The sequence below is a fragment of the Helianthus annuus genome, chromosome 3, assembly GCF_002127325.2.
Source record: "Helianthus annuus cultivar XRQ/B chromosome 3, HanXRQr2.0-SUNRISE, whole genome shotgun sequence".
In the NCBI taxonomy this organism is placed as follows: Eukaryota; Viridiplantae; Streptophyta; class Magnoliopsida; order Asterales; family Asteraceae; genus Helianthus; species Helianthus annuus.
The window spans coordinates 87,656,452-87,677,695 of record NC_035435.2 but is presented as its reverse complement, the minus strand read 5'-3'; the positions used below and the strand labels follow the sequence as shown (position 1 = coordinate 87,677,695).

General features: G+C 40.3%; 2 non-coding genes across 2 annotated transcripts; both read left to right on the top strand.

Moving 5' to 3' along the window:
* The first annotated feature begins 1,539 nt into the window (after window positions 1–1,539).
* LOC118490920 lies at window positions 1,540–1,646 on the top strand. The gene has a single exon (XR_004890145.1). It is a non-coding gene; the product is annotated as a small nucleolar RNA R71 (small nucleolar RNA).
* Window positions 1,647–7,636: 5,990 nt separating this feature from the next.
* On the top strand, window positions 7,637–7,743 carry LOC118490919. The gene has a single exon (XR_004890144.1). It is a non-coding gene; the product is annotated as a small nucleolar RNA R71 (small nucleolar RNA).
* The last annotated feature ends 13,501 nt before the right edge of the window (window positions 7,744–21,244 follow it).

The following is a 21,244-nucleotide window of genomic DNA, read 5'->3' as shown; positions in this document are numbered from 1 at the left end:
CGGGTCGTCGTCCTCTATTCTCTTCCCAACTCCGAACTTCACTTCATCATCCCCATACCTCAAGGTGAGTGTCCCGTCATTCATATCTACCACTGCTTGGGAGGTGGCAAGGAAGGGTCTCCCTAGTATGAGGGGGACCTCGGTGTCTTCCTCCATATCGAGTATGACAAAGTCAGCTGGATAAACGAATCTGCTTACCTTTACCAAGACATTCTCGATGACACCTTGTGGGAATTTGACGGATCGATCAGCGAGTTGTATGCTCATTTTTGTAGGGCTCGTGGTTCCTAAGCCGAGTCTTTTGAACATTGATGAGGGCATGAGGTTAATGCTAGCCCCAAGGTCGGCTAAGGCATTACGAACGGGTGATTCCCCTATTGAGCAGGGAATCGTGAAGCTTCCGGGATCGATTTTCTTTTGGGGAAGTTTATTGAGTACGAGGGCGGAGCATTCTTCGCCTAAATTGACTAATTGCAAACTTTCAATTTTCTTTTTATGTGTAAGGAAGTCCCTCATGAATTTAGAGTACTTGGGCATTTGGGTTAGGACTTCGATAAAAGGAATATTGACATGCAATTGTTTTAACAGACTTTCGAACTTTGCGAATTGCTCATTGGTCTTTTGACGAATTAACCTACCGGGGTATGGAACTCGAGGAGCCTTGGTAGGCTCTGGTGACGGAGGGGAGTTCTTTTCCTGCAGAGGTGTGGGTACTGTTTCTTCCGTTGGTGGTGGCACTTCTGCAGGCCCTACGGTGCGGTTCCGTAGTGTGATGAGGTGAACTTGCGCTTTTGGGTTCGTTTCGGTATTGCTAGGTAATGCGCCTTGCGGTCTCTCGGCAAAATTTTGAGCTATTTGATTTAATTGTTTTTCTATGTTTTGAATACTAGCTTGTTGATTTCTAAAAATTGATTCTAATTGTAGAAATCTTTCCGAGTTTTTCTTATCAGTGTCGGAGACGAGGCGAGATACAGTATCTTCGAGCCTTTCTCGTCCACTTTGTTGTTGAGTGAAATTTTGTGACTCATTTCTTAGTTGCTGAAAGTTTGTTCGTTGGGTTTGTTGGTTACTACTATTGCCGGGTTCCCTCCAACCAAGGTTTGGGTGGTTTCGCCATCCTTGGTTGTAAGTTCCCGTTGGGGGACCCGATGGCCTAGGTCTATTATCAATGTAGTTTACCATTTCTTGTTGATCGTCTGTTTCTTTCATGCAACTCCAATTTTCATGTGACCCACCACACCCTTCACAAGCCATAACCGAGACTGTTTTTGTCATTTCCAATTTTTTTATCTTTGAAGAAAGGGCCTCGATTGGGCTTGTAAAGAAGTGCTTTCATCGACCTTATGGGTGCCCGGGGCGATAGACTTGTTTCCCCGGGGGGTGTGCCATTGAAAATTGGTTTGAGCAATTTCCTCAATTTGATTATATATTTCGTGTGGGCGTCGATTACCTAAAAGTCCCCTGGAGCTAGAATCAAGTATCTGCCTAGTGTGTGGCAACAATCCATTATAGAAAGTGGATACTTGTTGCCATATTGCGAGGCCGTGATGGGGACACTTGCGTAATAGCTCCTTGAACCTTTCCCAAGTTTCATATAAGGATTCCCCGTCCTCTTGTGAATATGTATTAATTTCAGTCATTAACTTAGCAGTTTTAGCGGGAGGGAAATACTTATATAGAAATTTTTGGGCTAGTTCATCCCAGGTGTTTACCGATCCAACTGGGAGGGCGTTGAGCCAAGCTTTCGCTCGGTCTTTTAGTGAGAAGGGAAACATACGGAGGCGGATGGCGTCGTTTGATTCTCCATTGATCCGAAAGGTATCACATATTTCCAAGAAATTAGTTATATGTAGATGGGGATCCTCGTCCGCAAGCCCGTGGAAGGTTGCGGAGTTTTGGAGCATTTGTATCAAATGCGGCCGAAGTTCGAAGTTATTAGCTTCGACATTCGGAGCATTGATAGCGGCGCCTAGATTATCTACGGTGGGTCGTAGGTAATCCATAAGGGTACGTTGGTCCGCCATTGGAGGTGGGTCACCCGAAACCTTCTCTTGGTTTTTGGCTTTTAACCTTTTTCTGAGAAAGCGTTCGGGTTCTTCTAGTGGTTCTTTTATGTCTTTATTGGAACTGGAGCTCATACACTACGTGAGGTTGGCGTCGGGTTCCAAGTTCTGCAATAAAAACAGAAAAGAATGTTGGTCAGAAGGTTCACCACGGCCCCGTGTTTAGCGAACACGGCCCGTGGTCGGAGTTTCAGTGATTGTTTTCCAGATCCCAGTTACTGGAAGTTGGACACGGCCCCGTGTTGCACCGGCACGGCCCCGTGGTCAGCCTTCTGTAACTTGGAAAACAAAAACTGCCAGTAACGATGCTGGGCACGGCCCGTGTCCGACCAGGCACGGCCCGTGCTGAGCCCTGCAGAAGCTGAAAAGCTAAGAAATATCCTAAAAATTAAAAAGAAAAATAAAAATATGATTAGGCCGTTGATTCCTAACTTTCTCAAAATCCTTGTGTCCCCGGCAGCGGCGCCAAAAACTTGATGTGCGTGAAGTGTGTTATATTTTTTATGTATATTTTAAGCCCTTTTACACTTTTTAGCCAAGTTTTAAATTTATAAAACACGATATTTACTAACACTAGACACACATATGGGCAAGTGCACTCATCGTGGACGTAGTATAGTGTTGGTAAGATACCGAGGTCGTCCAAGGACACAAGAGCTTTTAGTACCGGTTTATCCTCAACGTCTAATCAAATCAAAAAGTTAGAAAAGGTTTTTAAACTAGAAAATAAAAACTAACTAAATGCTGAAAAATAAAATAAAATAAAAACAGATAGACAAGATGAATCACTTGGATCCAACACGTGTATTAGTATAACCTTTGATTATTTTCGCACTTTTGCACTTGTTTAAGAGATTATCTTAGTTATTGTAGTAGGCCCCTCTTTTGAAAGGCGACGTTACCCTCAACCCAGTAGCTTGAGTCAGCAAGGATACAATCCTAAAGAGTCGGATTATTGAAAGATAATGAATTAAGTTATTAATGCAAATTGTGGTAGGCCCCGCTTTCGGCGGTGACGTTACCCTCGGCTAAGTAGTCTGAGTCAGCAGGGATACAGTCCTAAATAGCCGGGTTATAGTATTAATAGTAGTTAACTTATGAGGGGGTCAAAGAGTTTGGATCCCCGCCATCCAATACCTATGGGCATTGAAGGAGATCCTACTAAATTTGACCCAGGTCCCAAGCAGGACCTCTAAACGCTGAACAAGGGCAAGACCCTTACCAAACCGTTCCCTTAACCCCCGACCAGGTAGCTAACATACCTCCATATAGACCGTGGAGATATGAATGGTGAAAATCTTTTATTTTATATAGACAGTAAAATAATGCCAAGACACCACGGACAAACGATAAGGAAAGATCACCTTCAACATAAGCAACTAGTTATTAAAGTCATTAATACAAAACCAGATAAAAAGTGCAAAAGATTAAAAATAAAAAGTATTATACTAAACACTTGTCTTCACCAAGTGATGTAAGAGACTTAGGCAAACATGGCCTTGATTGTCAAGAACTCTTACGATCAATCTTGGATCCCGAGACGACTCACACACTCTATGGTGGACAATGGATGATGGTGGTGGATGATGGTGTTATGGTGGTGGTGGGTGGTGGATGAAGTGTGAGAGAGGTGGTGTGCCAAGGGATGAGATGGAATGAAACCAAACACTCCTATTTATAGGCTGAACAGAAGGCTGGGCACGGCCCCGTGTCCGCTGGACACGCCCCCGTGCCCGTCTGACACTCTCTCTCCTCATTAATTGTAATTCACAATTACAATTAATGCGCCTGCTGTACTTTCACCACGCCCCCGTGCCCGCTGGACACGGCCCCGTGGTGGGCAATGGAAGCTTCTATAAGTTTGTCTTTTATGCTGCTTCTTGGGCACGGCCCCGTGCTGGCTGAGCACGGGGCGTGTTCAGACTTCTGCTTTCTCTTCTTTGCCTTGGAGGATGCCGTTGAGGGTCCGGGCAGTCTACTTTTATTCCTTTTCTTGTATTTATGCTAGAATTAGTTGTCTTTTTGCTTCTTTTGTGAATTTGAGCTCATTTCATCCTGAAAATACAAAAGAAAAACAAAAACATTCTTTTTCCAACATTAGTACTTAAAAAGGGTTAGTTTTATGCCTTAATTGATGTGATTTATATGTTGTATTTTACACACATCAAATACCCCCACACTTGAACTTTTGCTTGTCCTCAAGCAAAACTCTTTAAATGTGGCTTACACTCCCAAATGGAATAGGTAGAAGAGAAAGTTTTTGGCTTGTCATAGAGTGTCGGGAATCCAAGATCTTTGTAAGTTTTATTTTTATTTATTTACAATCCTATTCGTTATGATTTATTTAGAACGTTTATTACTTATTCGGGCATAGCATGCCTTATTAAAATTCTATTTATATACAAGTTCACATACCTCACGGGAGATCACTCGACGCTCGGCCGAAGGTGTAATTTTTTTAGTGAATCACTCGAGAGCGGCATGGAACTTACGCCTTCCATAGGCTTGCCAAGCAATCAATCCTCCTCCTTTTTAACTTTTTACCTTTGTAAATATCAAGAGGACTTTTTGGGTGAAGGGTTAGGCTTGGGTTAAAGGTGGGTGGTTGGGTTAGTGGTTAGTAAAAGGGCGAAAATCGTAAAAAGCTTCGGTTTTCGTGACACACCTTGTTTTTAGTGACTTTTTATTTTGAAGTATTTCTCCAAACAAGCTTTTATATAGCTTTTGTTTGTTTTTGACTTCATCATTTTTTTTTGATAAGTCACATAAAATAGCGAGCTTACGAAAAACCGAGCTTGTTACTAAAATAAAGGGTGAAAAATAAAAAAAGGGTTTTTGGTGGGTAAAAAGGGTTTTAGGGTAATGAAATGAAAGGTTTAGGCTCAAAGGGGCTAACTAGGGGGATTTTGGGTAGGTGGTAAAAAAAATGAAAAATAATGGTGTAGAAAGAAAAATATGGTTAGTCCTAATGCCTCCATCACTTACTTACTTGGGTTTAAGTTGGTAAGGACCGGGAATGTATCGTCGTGGCAAGTTCTAGAGTTGTAAGAACCAAGCGGCTATTCACACAAGAAACGAAAAATGAGCATTTAGTCTAAAGATGTATATTTGTATGCTCAATAAAGGCTCAAAACTCACTTTTGTGGGAATGGGTTTTTAATGCGATCAAGTATATATAATCGAATTTTTAACTAGACTTGTTATGCCGTTTCGTAATTTTCTTATGTTGGTTCTTTGTTATCACGACGCTATCGGTTGTAAATTTATAAAAATATAACCTTTTTAGAGCTTGTTATTCCCAAGTTAAACCAAGACAAGTAAAAAAAACGAAAAGTTTTTGAAAAAATTTGGGGTGTTTAGCGGTTCCAATAGAGTTTTGTGTAAGGCTTGTAATTAGGATTTGCAAAATTCAAGGTTTTAGCATCCCCCCCTCACTTAAATTACACATTGTCCTCAATGTGTCCCAAAAATAAGATTTTCGGTTGATTAGAATGTGTAAAAGTGGGTTAAAAAGCAAAGATTTATGTTACTGGCATCCTGGACACGGCCCCGTGGTGACCGGGCACGGCCCCGTGGTCAGGTGCCAGTAACAGAAATTAAAGAAATAAGACAGAAGCCTGGACACGGGGGCGTGTCCGCTGAACACGGCCCGTGTCCAGTTACCTGAACTGGGCGTTTTTTCTGCAGGTGGCTCAGCACGGGGCCGTGTTGGTTGGGCACGGCCCGTGTTGAGCCTTCTGTGATGGAGATTTATGTCGGGTTGCTCTGTTCTTTGTGCATGGGGCCATTTTTCTCGTTCCCTTTTTCATCCATTACCACCATGAGTGTGTTTTATTCTGCAAATTAAAACTAAAAGATTAAACTAAACTAAGGATAGTTCCGCGGAATGCCTTCGTGGTGCGCCACGTTTATAAGGGTCCTTGGCTAGACCCAATGCGAGGTTATATGTTTTCTAAGTGGGATGCCTGGCGTCCCATGTTACACCGTCGGAGAGCAGCATCCAAGCTCGAATCAATAACCTTCATGTAATTGACCGGGTCGTCGTCCTCTATTCTCTTCCCAACTCCGAACTTCACTTCATCATCCCCATACCTCAAGGTGAGTGTCCCGTCATTCATATCTACCACTGCTTGGGAGGTGGCAAGGAAGGGTCTCCCTAGTATGAGGGGGACCTCGGTGTCTTCCTCCATATCGAGTATGACAAAGTCAGCTGGATAAACGAATCTGCTTACCTTTACCAAGACATTCTCGATGACACCTTGTGGGAATTTGACGGATCGATCAGCGAGTTGTATGCTCATTTTTGTAGGGCTCGTGGTTCCTAAGCCGAGTCTTTTGAACATTGATGAGGGCATGAGGTTAATGCTAGCCCCAAGGTCGGCTAAGGCATTACGAACGGGTGATTCCCCTATTGAGCAGGGAATCGTGAAGCTTCCGGGATCGATTTTCTTTTGGGGAAGTTTATTGAGTACGAGGGCGGAGCATTCTTCGCCTAAATTGACTAATTGCAAACTTTCAATTTTCTTTTTATGTGTAAGGAAGTCCCTCATGAATTTAGAGTACTTGGGCATTTGGGTTAGGACTTCGATAAAAGGAATATTGACATGCAATTGTTTTAACAGACTTTCGAACTTTGCGAATTGCTCATTGGTCTTTTGACGAATTAACCTACCGGGGTATGGAACTCGAGGAGCCTTGGTAGGCTCTGGTGACGGAGGGGAGTTCTTTTCCTGCAGAGGTGTGGGTACTGTTTCTTCCGTTGGTGGTGGCACTTCTGCAGGCCCTACGGTGCGGTTCCGTAGTGTGATGAGGTGAACTTGCGCTTTTGGGTTCGTTTCGGTATTGCTAGGTAATGCGCCTTGCGGTCTCTCGGCAAAATTTTGAGCTATTTGATTTAATTGTTTTTCTATGTTTTGAATACTAGCTTGTTGATTTCTAAAAATTGATTCTAATTGTAGAAATCTTTCCGAGTTTTTCTTATCAGTGTCGGAGACGAGGCGAGATACAGTATCTTCGAGCCTTTCTCGTCCACTTTGTTGTTGAGTGAAATTTTGTGACTCATTTCTTAGTTGCTGAAAGTTTGTTCGTTGGGTTTGTTGGTTACTACTATTGCCGGGTTCCCTCCAACCAAGGTTTGGGTGGTTTCGCCATCCTTGGTTGTAAGTTCCCGTTGGGGGACCCGATGGCCTAGGTCTATTATCAATGTAGTTTACCATTTCTTGTTGATCGTCTGTTTCTTTCATGCAACTCCAATTTTCATGTGACCCACCACACCCTTCACAAGCCATAACCGAGACTGTTTTTGTCATTTCCAATTTTTTTATCTTTGAAGAAAGGGCCTCGATTGGGCTTGTAAAGAAGTGCTTTCATCGACCTTATGGGTGCCCGGGGCGATAGACTTGTTTCCCCGGGGGGTGTGCCATTGAAAATTGGTTTGAGCAATTTCCTCAATTTGATTATATATTTCGTGTGGGCGTCGATTACCTAAAAGTCCCCTGGAGCTAGAATCAAGTATCTGCCTAGTGTGTGGCAACAATCCATTATAGAAAGTGGATACTTGTTGCCATATTGCGAGGCCGTGATGGGGACACTTGCGTAATAGCTCCTTGAACCTTTCCCAAGTTTCATATAAGGATTCCCCGTCCTCTTGTGAATATGTATTAATTTCAGTCATTAACTTAGCAGTTTTAGCGGGAGGGAAATACTTATATAGAAATTTTTGGGCTAGTTCATCCCAGGTGTTTACCGATCCAACTGGGAGGGCGTTGAGCCAAGCTTTCGCTCGGTCTTTTAGTGAGAAGGGAAACATACGGAGGCGGATGGCGTCGTTTGATTCTCCATTGATCCGAAAGGTATCACATATTTCCAAGAAATTAGTTATATGTAGATGGGGATCCTCGTCCGCAAGCCCGTGGAAGGTTGCGGAGTTTTGGAGCATTTGTATCAAATGCGGCCGAAGTTCGAAGTTATTAGCTTCGACATTCGGAGCATTGATAGCGGCGCCTAGATTATCTACGGTGGGTCGTAGGTAATCCATAAGGGTACGTTGGTCCGCCATTGGAGGTGGGTCACCCGAAACCTTCTCTTGGTTTTTGGCTTTTAACCTTTTTCTGAGAAAGCGTTCGGGTTCTTCTAGTGGTTCTTTTATGTCTTTATTGGAACTGGAGCTCATACACTACGTGAGGTTGGCGTCGGGTTCCAAGTTCTGCAATAAAAACAGAAAAGAATGTTGGTCAGAAGGTTCACCACGGCCCCGTGTTTAGCGAACACGGCCCGTGGTCGGAGTTTCAGTGATTGTTTTCCAGATCCCAGTTACTGGAAGTTGGACACGGCCCCGTGTTGCACCGGCACGGCCCCGTGGTCAGCCTTCTGTAACTTGGAAAACAAAAACTGCCAGTAACGATGCTGGGCACGGCCCGTGTCCGACCAGGCACGGCCCGTGCTGAGCCCTGCAGAAGCTGAAAAGCTAAGAAATATCCTAAAAATTAAAAAGAAAAATAAAAATATGATTAGGCCGTTGATTCCTAACTTTCTCAAAATCCTTGTGTCCCCGGCAGCGGCGCCAAAAACTTGATGTGCGTGAAGTGTGTTATATTTTTTATGTATATTTTAAGCCCTTTTACACTTTTTAGCCAAGTTTTAAATTTATAAAACACGATATTTACTAACACTAGACACACATATGGGCAAGTGCACTCATCGTGGACGTAGTATAGTGTTGGTAAGATACCGAGGTCGTCCAAGGACACAAGAGCTTTTAGTACCGGTTTATCCTCAACGTCTAATCAAATCAAAAAGTTAGAAAAAGGTTTTAAACTAGAAAAATAAAAACTAACTAAATGCTGAAAAATAAAATAAAATAAAAACAGATAGACAAGATGAATCACTTGGATCCAACACGTGTATTAGTATAACCTTTGATTATTTTCGCACTTTTGCACTTGTTTAAGAGATTATCTTAGTTATTGTAGTAGGCCCCTCTTTTGAAAGGCGACGTTACCCTCAACCCAGTAGCTTGAGTCAGCAAGGATACAATCCTAAAGAGTCGGATTATTGAAAGATAATGAATTAAGTTATTAATGCAAATTGTGGTAGGCCCCGCTTTCGGCGGTGACGTTACCCTCGGCTAAGTAGTCTGAGTCAGCAGGGATACAGTCCTAAATAGCCGGGTTATAGTATTAATAGTAGTTAACTTATGAGGGGGTCAAAGAGTTTGGATCCCCGCCATCCAATACCTATGGGCATTGAAGGAGATCCTACTAAATTTGACCCAGGTCCCAAGCAGGACCTCTAAACGCTGAACAAGGGCAAGACCCTTACCAAACCGTTCCCTTAACCCCCGACCAGGTAGCCAACATACCTCCATATAGACCGTGGAGATATGAATGGTGAAAATCTTTTCTTTTATATAGACAGTAAAATAATGCCAAGACACCACGGACAAACGATAAGGAAAGATCACCTTCAACATAAGCAACTAGTTATTAAAGTCATTAATACAAAACCAAATAAAAATTGCAAAAGATTAAAAATAAAAAGTATTATACTAAACACTTGTCTTCACCAAGTGATGTAAGAGACTTAGGCAAACATGGCCTTGATTGTCAAGAACTCTTACGATCAATCTTGGATCCCGAGACGACTCACACACTCTATGGTGGACAATGGATGATGGTGGTGGATGATGGTGTTATGGTGGTGGTGGGTGGTGGATGAAGTGTGAGAGAGGTGGTGTGCCAAGGGATGAGATGGAATGAAACCAAGCACTCCTATTTATAGGCTGAACAGAAGGCTAGGCACGGCCCCGTGTCCGCTGGACACGCCCCCGTGCCCGTCTGACACTCTCTCTCCTCATTAATTGTAATTCGCAATTACAATTAATGCGCCTGTTGTACTTTCACCACGCTCCCGTGCCCGCTGGACACGGCCCCGTGGTGGGCAATGGAAGCTTCTATAAGTTTGTCTTTTATGCTGCTTCTTGGGCACGGCCCCGTGCTGGCTGAGCACGGGGCGTGTTCAGACTTCTGCTTTCTCTTCTTTGCCTTGGAGGATGCCGTTGAGGGTCCGGGCAGTCTACTTTTATTTCTTTTTCTTGTATTTATGCTAGAATTAGTTGTCTTTTTGCTTCTTTTGTGAATTTGAGCTCATTTCATCCTGAATATACAAAAGAAAGACAAAAACATTCTTTTTCCAACATTAGTACTTAAAAAGGGTTAGTTTTATGCCTTAATTGATGTGATTTATATGTTGTATTTTACACACATCACATACCTAGTACATTATTTTCATAAAACATGCTTACATTTTGGTATGACATTTGGTTTGTTTAAATGACTCAAAAATACATTCATTAACATTAGCTACGTCGTTCGTTAGTAGGTAGTGGTACCATAGGAATTGATAACTCCCGTTCCTGACATCCTAGGTATGTTTGGATGAAAGGAATGACCGAATTCGATACACATAACTCAGATAAACCTTTAATTCGTTTAAGGGTTTATCGCCACAGTCTCAAGGCTTGAATGTATACATTTTCACAATACCGCATAGTTGTTTGTATCAGTAAAGCATGCATTATTCTACAAAACATAAATTTTGATTATAATTTGTCAAATGCATTGTTTTGTACATTTCTTTCTTATAGGGTGGAGTAAATGCTTTTAATCAATAAAGGCATTTTAGTCACTCTACTTTACATTACACAATAACATGTCAACATTTGTTTAAAACATTACATTTAGTTATACATGAACATTTTTACATTGGTGGTTTGTTTGGGTAAGTGATTTAAGTAACGAGACGTGTGTAATATGATAAAAGCACGGGAGATACGCCGCTAGTACTTCCTATATATAAGTGCTTTTATGATATTACATATCGTAGCGTTATTTAAACCATTTCAATTTTGACATATTACATTTTACACAATTAACATATCTTTACAAAAAAATGTTTTACAAATAACACATTTTATACAAATTCATTTTTACTTGGTTATTTACATAACCATACATATTCTTTTATATCATCTGTTTCCTTATCGATTTTTATATGATTTATAAAACAAAAACATTTTACAAGGTTCATGACTACTTTTGTTAAAACATTATTTTTAAACTTATAAGTCATGAATCCTAAATCAATAAAACCTATGTATCTCACAGGCATTTTTATGCTGACGTACCTATTTTCACATGTGTTTCAGGAAATGATGCATAGGATTGATCAAGTTACATATAGGCAGACTCGGGCCTTAGTGACAATAAAAGATGCAAGGCTAGTTAATTATGTTATGCTTCCTTGTTGTTAAGACATTGTAACTCTTTTATTCAATAAAACAAAATTTCAAATTTCCATGTGTTATGAAATAATGATTCTGTTACAACACTCCCTGACGTTTCCGCTACGATTTGTTGTTTTACATGGTCGGGGTGTGACAGAAAAGTTGGTATCAGAACTCATGATTATAGGGAATTTGGTTATTAGTAATGCTTTGACCTAGTCTATAACCTTCCTAGGACCCTAACGCGAGTTTACTTGCGTTTAGATCTTAAAACAAAACCGTCACCTATCCTTAGGTGACAACCACAATAAGAACATAAATTTCAAAACTGCTTTGAAAACTAATCATCTGTTCTAGGATGATTTATTACTAGGTTTTCAACCCTCTAAGTTTTCAAAATCTCGTCAAAGTTGAGTCTTATAATGTGAACACGTGCAAACTGGAAGGGTGAATGCCTGTACTCTGAGTTTTCTGTCTAAGGCTAGAGTGTTCGTATAAATCCGCAGTATCGGACCAGTCACTCTTACCTGGGAACTCTTGGGGTGAGTGTTCACTTATATGCAAGCATCTCTCCAGTGATACATTAATATGACCCGCTTACTTTGATTTGTCACCGTCTCATTTGTTTGCCTTAGGTAACAAACAAATGATCGCAATTTTTATATGTTGTCATTCCGTTTTGATTTTCCAAAGACATTTCACTTGTTTCCTCTTATGTCTTTCACTTCCTCCAGAATGTCTCTTCATCGCAGCAACACTCAAATGTCTGAGCAAACTGCCAAATTTGCCCAGCGAATAGGCGAAGTAATCCTAAAGTCTGTGGATTTAGGTGTCGCTATGTCTCGTCTCAATAACGAAGCCACCCAATAAGCATCGAAAGAAGCAGAAGCCAAGCCTTCGAAAAGGTCAAGGAAGCGTAAAGCTTGAAAGAATCCTCCAGTCGTTGCACCAAAACAAGCAGGACCTAGCCAGGTGGCAGCACCACCAGCCAAGAAGTCGTACTTGGGAACTGCTTCCCTGTGCAATCGATGCAACCGTCATCAACCAGATCAAACACCATGTTTCAAGTATACCCACTGTGGACGATGGGGACATTTGGTTGACGTGTGCCGCTTTGCTATCCAAAACAAAGCTGTTGCAAATCTTGTTGCTACTCAACTCCAAGCCAACCCTGCTCAAGCTCGCTTTCCACCTGGATAATGCTACAACTGTGGCGAGACGAGCCATTTCAGGAATAAATGCCCAAAGATTGTCAATGCAAATCCAACCCATGGATGAGCATTTGGCTGATTAGGAGAAGTTGTTGCTTTAAATAATTTGAATCTTCTTCTTTTGTATCTTTTGTTGAATCCTGAAACAATCTGCTTTGTTTATAAATAAATTGTTGTTCACAATTCTGATGTACAAGTGTAGTTACATATGTGTATGGTATTTCCCTATGATACCTATATCAAGGAACTATGTTCTTTACAAACTACTCTTGTGTTTCTCCTATTCTCGTGTTTGCTCATGAATTCCTCAAAAAATTTAGGTACTCGTTTCATTCTAAAAAACAAAGTACAAAAAATAAAACGACATTATGAGTAATCGTGCTTTTTGCACATCTGTGCCTTTAAATCCTTGGTTTGATAACTAAGGGTATTCCTCAATCTCATACCCATTACATTCTGATTTTCATAACAAGATGCATAGCATAAGTTTTTAAAAGCAACCTTCATAATTTCAAAATATTCCATATAGTTTGAAAACATTTTTAACATAGTATATTTACTTAATATATCAAGTGCATGATTTCAAAAACATCATTCATGTTTTCAAAAACCTTATACATAATTTCAAAAAAATTTATCTCGCATGATTTTAAAACATTTTATAAATATACTTATCTAATACACCTACTTTATGATTTCAAAAGTATTATGTAAGGTTTCAAAAACATTAAACACATTTCAAAAAGAACCCCATGCATAGTTTTCAAAAACGTTTTCCCCATACATTGACTTAACCTTCAAACTCTGCTTCATATGTCGCCTTGGCATATCTAGCGCCTCAACTTCATGAGCATTTTACCACATGTATCGACTTAAGCACGTCTAGTGCAAGGTTTTGAAACGCATCCCGCTTTTCAAATCCCAAAATCCATATGGGATCTCTTATTTTTACAATTAGATCCTTATGGATGATTATCGTTCAAATCAGAGTTCTTCATTGGATTCCTTGTATGCCTTAGATTCGAACATTACGATTCCTTATAATCAAAATCGAATTTTCTTTTTAAGATCTTCCTATCTTCATAGTTAGATTCTTGGAAAATATTTAAAGTGCCAATCGAAATCCATGGATTGGATACCTGGTGTGCTTTAAATACATGTGCACAATTAACAAAACAAATTAGCAAAATGATAACAAATTAAAGATCAAGATAAACAATTTGTGATTATGTGTTCATGTGTTTTCTTTTATGCATTTTGTGTTTTTAAGTAATCTGGATATTCGTTATCCAAATCCTCGTAGAATCTTCCATATCTTCATATGAAATATTCATAGTAGGATATCCAAAGGTACTACCTTAAATCCTTAATGGGCTTCTACGTAATAGTTAAGACCCTTGGATTATATAGTACCATTCCATAATTCAAAGAGACCCTTTGAGTGGTCTAGTAAAAAAAGATTGATTCAGAATCTGGTTAAGAATAACATGTGATGATATAAGCTGAAAAGACTCCTTGGTGGTCTAGTTAAAGAGATCATTTATTGATTCAATTATAAAGGACCCTAAGATGGTCTAGTCACACTCATCACAAGTTTGTTCATTTAGTTTTTCCCTACACATTATAAAATGCGCTGTGCGGACTATGCAAGGAATTATGTAATTATGGACGCGTACATAATTATGAAATTCAGTGCACAGGAGCCCAGTAAGATTTATCATGTGTAAGAACCTATGGTGGCGACAATAACGAAACGTGAACAATGTAATGAAGGTACGGTGGACGCACCAATAACGCTTTATATACTTGTATATAAGTGTCCCTCTTACATTGCAAGCGTGATGTTATTTAAAGTTACTAGAAGTTCAGGACTCTAACCAGTGTTGTTAGATCTTTTCAACTTCATGTTTCAAGCTCTCACAAGTTTTCTCTAGATAAATTTCGGGACGAAATTTCCTGAAGTAGGGGAGACTGTGACACCTGTGTCACTTCAACCATCAAACAAATACCAAACCAATGAAATATTGTATTTCATACTTGGGATTTGTATAAATATGTGTATCATTTGCACATATCAATTCTTGTTCGATTTCGGGCTCTAAATCGCTTTCTGGAAGATTATACGCACACTGATGCATAAACATAATCAGTTTAATGCGACAAACACTTCGAAACATCAATATATTCTTAACATACCTTAAGTAACCTTTACATAACTTAGAAATAAGTTTTAAAGGCTTTGGTATGGCAAAATCAAGTTTATTCGCTTACAGGGACTAAATTCGACAAACTGCGAAAGTATGCCGATTCGTACTGTAAAGGACAATCCGGAACATGACCATAAGTTAAACATACCCTAAATATCCTTTACATAGCTTAGAAATAGTCTTTGATGTGACATCTGTGCTTGTGATATCATTTTACAAACTCTGAACAATACAAAATTAATAAAACAGTGTGTTTTGATCCCAATGTTTGTCATTTATGTTTGGTTTTGTGCCCATGTTGATTTTTGATCGATTTTGAACTCTATATCGCTTTCTGGAGAGTTATACGCAAACTGATGCGTAAACACCATCAGTTTAACGCGACAAACACTCCGGAACATCATCATAGACTTAACATACCTTAAATAACCTTTACATAACTTAGAAATAAGTTTTAAAGGCTTTGGTATGGCAAAAACAAGTTTATTCGCTCTCAGGGACTATTTGCGTCAACTTGCAAAAGTCTGCCGTTTCGTAAGGCAACGTACAGTCCGGAACTTGATCATAAGTTAAACATACCATATATAACCTAAACATGGCTTAGAAATAAGCTTTGATAGGTTCGGTGTGCAAAAATATGCTTATATGATCTTATAGGGACTAAAGGTGTCAAAAACGGCGTAAGTTTGCATTTTCGCGCATATCTTACATTCTAGCCACATCTGGACATCCAAAATCTTTGTACACACTAAAATATTTTTATTTTAGTGATCGGCATCCAAAAATTCCATTCGTCGCTTAATTTGGTTCGTTTTCGCGTCCGTTTGAGTTTCGTCGTAATTTAACGAACAACGCGACCGTACGACGAAACGAGCCGACATCCGGGAATGTTACAAGCATATTTTGAGTCCTCTAAACTTCATTGACCTTGTAGAGCCTTGAAAATGGCTTAACGGGGGTCAAAAAGGCCTGAAATGAACTCGAATGCATGCAGGGACTAAAGCTGTCAATATATCAAACTGTTGCTGATCTGGGGAGCCCAGGCGGGCCGCGTAAGCCCTCTCCCATTTCTTACGCGGGCCGCGTCAACATGCCCAGTTCCAAAAAGTTTGTTTTTGCTGCTGTTTCATAGTTCAGGGACTGTTTATGCATTTTTCTTGGAATGTTGAGCAAGTTTATGTGCTCTCCAAGTAATACCAGCTGTCCCTAACACATGTATGGTTGTGATTCATTGCTTAATGGCTAATCAAAACACTTGTGATGATCCTAGTGCATCACCACAACTATAAATGGCCATCCAAACTCCTTCATTCCTTGCTCATTCCTTCTTTTCTCTCTTTCACATCTGACTTGGGAGCTCTCTCAAGCATTGGGAATTTGACTTCTTTGTTGAAAAGATAGCAAGGACCCTTAGTGAGCATTCTTTCATTGTTTTTATGGCTTTTTCCTTATGTAGTGCAGAAAGTCAAACGTTTGGCCAACAGTTTGACTTTCGGTTTTGACCATCAATTGGTCAAGTCAAAGTTCAATTGAACTTCGAAACGTGATTGTAATCACGATAGTTATAATCCTTCGTGATTATAGCCGCTGATTACCACGTTAGCTAGTTGTAGTGTCGAGTCAAAGTTTCGGTCAAAATGCATTTTAGCACGCATTTTGCCTCGGAACTACTTTAGGGTATCATAACACTTTGTTTTGATACCAAATCAGTAGGTTAGACATGTTTTGACATGTCTAACTCGACACTATTAGTTTGTGCTTGTTTAGGGTCGTAAGGTAAGTGGTCTAAACAACCGCTTACACTTCCGAACCCGACCCGTTTGGTCGATCTTTGGGATCCGACCAAGCTTAGTTAGTGATCATAGATGCATAAGGAATAACCACTGAGGTTATACCTTATGATCACATAGGATTGGTTAGTCATATGCTTGTTAGCTCGTATGCCCATAGGAAATGACCAAAATGCCCTTTTGAAGCTAAAATCCGTATTTTGCCTATGTGAACATATTTTTGACATGTAATCTGATTTAGTAACATGTTTAGGGATAATTGGGCATGTAAGACTTGGCATAGCACATAGTTAACCATCCGATCATAGTTTTGCGCTAACGACGCATTATAGTAGCTTATGTTACCATAATGGGTCGAAACGGGTCAAAAGCACTTAGGTAGACTTTCAAATCAGAATGTGGGGCCTATTAAATCATACCATATGAGTTCAATTACTCATTTGATTTATAGAACCTCATTCTATCCTATCTCCCGATTTTAGGAGCCGATTATTAACATAGTTACCTATACTAGGTGCCGGTTGATTTCCGTGATACTTGGAGCTCAAATTGGTCTTATTCTCAAGACTAATTAGCAATCCCAAGTGAGTACATAGTTCCCCTCTTTTACCTTTTTCAAATACTTTGGGGTGATACACATGTACATACATGTTACTTTCGTGCATTTCATGCTTTTATGACATAAACATGCTAGTTTCATCTAGTACACTTATAGTACATGCTTTCAATTGTGTTTTGCTATGTATGTCAAGCACGCTAGCACATTGATTTATTACACATTTGTTGCATATGTTTACTTAGCATATGGAACACATTGTTTTACATGACATTTCTGCTATGTATGTTTACTGAGCATGCTAGCATGTTGTTTTACATGAACATTTCTACTAGGCATGTTTACTTAGCATTCCTAGTACATGGTTTTCACATGCTACATTGGTTATGACATTTGGTGTGTTTAATAGGGACAATAATACATTCATTAACATTGATCACGCCGCTCGGACTTATGTAATGGTACCTTAGGAATTGACAACTCCCGTTTCCGACTTCCTAGGTTTGTCTGGAAGTTGGGAATGACAGAATCCGACTACATAACTTTCGATGAACCTTTAATTCGTTTAAAGGTTTGTCGCCACAGTCGCAAGGCTTGAATGTATGCGATTAACATTACTGCATAAATGTTTGTAATCATAAAGCATTGTTTTTCTGCAAAACATAACATTTGATTTAAACTTAGGTTTATTCAAAAACATTGTTTTGTACATTTTCTATAGGGTTGAGTAGCTTCTAGTTATTCACCATACATGACACGGTTGATACATTGACATCATCACATAGTTTAAGTAGATGATTTCCTACTTGCTATGCATTTCATTTGGTTATACATGAAACATTTCACACATGACATTGTACATGGTTTACACATATACACTTTTGACATAGAACAAGACATTTTGGTGGGTTGTTGGTAAGTGACTTATGTAACGGGGCTATGTGTTATATGATAAAAGCATGGTGGATACGCCGCTGGTACTTCCTATATATAAGTGCTTTTATTGTATTATACATTGTTGCGTTATATGAATCACTTGGGCAAGACATGAAACATTTTATACAAGAACAAGACATTGTTTTACAAAGTACACATTTTATCCAAATTCATTTTCACTTCGTTTAACCATGCATTATCATTTCATCATCATTTGATTTTCATTGATTCTCACATAGTTTTACAAAGGTAAACATTTTACAAGGTTCATGACTACACTTTATTAAACACTTCTTTCAAATACAAGTCATGAATCTGCATAAACAAAACCTATGTATCTCACAGGCATTTTATGCTGACGTACCTATTTTTACATGTGTTTCAGGTGCTAATGGATAAGGGTGATTGTGCTTCACTTAGGCGGACTCGGGCCTTAGTGACTTAAAAGACAGTTATTATGTAGTTTTAGTTGAACTCAAAGACAATGTAACTTTAATTTTAATAATACATATCTTTAATTGCCATGGTTGTTGAAACAATAATTTTGTCGCCACTCACCTCCCCGGCGTTTCCGCCGCGGCTTTCGTTGTTTTACCGCGACCGGGGTGTGACAGAAGAGTTGGTATCAGAGCCAATGGTTATAGGGAATTAGGTTATTAGCAATGCTTTGACCTAGACTTTAACTTTCTAGGACCCTAACACAAGTTTACTTGTGTTTAGAATTTTAAAACAATACACGTCTCCTATCCTTAGGTGATTACCAAAACTTGAACACAATATTCCAAAACGATTTTGAAATCAATCATCTATCCTTAGATGATTTCTTTTGGCTGTGTGCCTTCCAAATTTTCAAAATCTCGTCAAAGTTTTGGGTCTAAATAATGTGAACACGTGCAAACTGGAAGAGTGAATGCCTGTACCCTGAGTTTTCTGTCTAAGGCTAGAGTGTTCGTACAAATCCGCAGTATCGGACCAGTCACTCTTACCTGGGAACTCTTGGGGTGAGTGTTCACTTATAGGCGAGCAAGTCTTCGCGATACATTATTATGACTCATTTACTTTGATTTGTCACCGTGTGTTGTTTGTTTGCTTTGTGGTAACGAACAAATGACCACCTTCCTTGCTTTTTGTCGATTTTATTGTTATCTCAATTTCATCACATCAACTCACTCGTTTTCTCTCATGTTTCCTCTTTTTGAATGCCTCCTCGATGTAACGTTCCTCAACCTGATGCCGAACTGGCTGCTATTATAGCACAAAAGATGGCTGCTATGCTACCTGGTCTCATAACTCAAATAAACCAAGCCACCAATAACAATGTTAATGCACCTGCTCCGTGCAACTTTAAACAGTTTAACTCGGCTAAACCGCTCAAGTTTAGTGGTACTGAAGGAGCAACAGGGCTCCTACTGTGGTTTGGGAGTCTTGAGAGCACATTTCGCCATGTTCAGTGTCCGAACAACCGTGAAGTCGAGTTTGCTTCGAGTGTATTTCAAAAGAGGGCCCTTACCTGGTGGAATGGGGTAATGAGAGATAGAGGTGCTGATGTTGCTTTGGGTCAGACATGGGAGGAACTCAGGGCTCTCATGATGAGAGAGTTTTGTCCTCGACACGAGCAGAGGGCACTCGAAGATGAGTTCAATGATCTGAAGCAAGTCAGTGGTGAACACCGGGCTTATACAGACAGATATGTGGAGTTAAGCTTGCTCTGTCCGAATATGGTCATGCCTTTGGATAAGGCAATCGAGAGGTACATAGATGGGTTGCCAGATCCTGTTTAGGATATTGTCACTGGCAGTCACCCTACTACCATCCGACAGGCCATTGAGCTAGCTGCTACCCTTACTGAATTGCAGATCAAGAAGGGTAAACTCCACAGGAAAGGTGACAAAAAGCAGAAATAGTCTGATGGCGCCAAGGATAACAAGGGCAAGAAGGCTGCTGAGTCTTCGAAGAAATCGAGGAAGCGTAAGGCTTCCAAGAATTTTGCTGTTACCGCTCAGAGTAACCAGGCTGCTCCTAATCAGGCAGCGCAGAATCAGGCTGCACAACCTGCTGCCAAGAGGCAGTATGCTGGTAATGCACCTCTGTGCAACAGATGTAACAGCCATCACCAGCCACAAATGCAATGTCGCATCTGCACGAATTGTGGCAAGTCTGGTCATCTTGCAAATACCTGCCGTTTTGCTCCTAATCAGAATCAGGCAGCTCAAAACCCAGCAGCACAAAACCCTGCCCAGAATCCTACACGACCTCACTTTCCGCCTGGTTCATGTTTCAACTGTGGGGATCTGACCCACTACAGGAACAATTGCCCGAGGTTGGCAAACGCAAATCAGGCACCGGCTCGTGGTAGAGCCTTTAACTTGAATGCCAATGAGGCTCGCGCGGATAACGAAGTGGTGAATGGTACGTTCCTTGTTAACAACCATCCTGCTTCTGTTCTCTTTGATTCGGGTGCCGATAAGAGTTTTGTGTCCTTAGCATTTGAGCCTTTGCTTGCGATGACTAGAACAAAACTAGGAAAGCCCTTGACAGTAGAAGTAGCTAGTGGTGAACCCATTATACTCGATTCGGTTCTTCGAAATTGCCAGTTGAATCTCAATAACCATCTTTTCCCTATTGACCTCACACCGATGCAACTCGGGAGCTTCGATGTTATAATAGGAATGGATTGGTTATCAAAGTACCATGCTGAGGTGGTATGTTTTGAGAAGTTGGTTCGTGTACCGCTTTCGACTGGTGAGATCTTAGAAATTCATGGGGAGAAACCTACTAGTGGTCTTAAGCTCATGTCTTGTACCCAAGCCCGCAAATACCTACAAAAGAAAGATGTTGCTTTCTTAGCACATGTTGTAGAGGAGAAAGGCAAGGGTAAGACTATCCAAGATATCCCCGTTGTTCGGGATTATCCAGAGGTATTTCCTGAAGAATTACCTGGTTTACCCCCTGTACGCCAAGTTGAGTTCCGCATTGATCTTGTGCCTGGTGCAAATCCCATTGCTAAGTCACCTTATCGTCTTGCACCGTCTGAGATGCAAGAGTTATCTAAGCAGCTTCAGGAGCTTTCGGACAAAGGATTCATCCGTCCAAGCTTTTCCCCTTGGGGCGCTCCTGTCCTACTCGTGAAAAAGAAAGATGGATCATTCAGGATGTGTATCGATTACCGTGAGCTTAACAAGCTTACCATCAAGAATC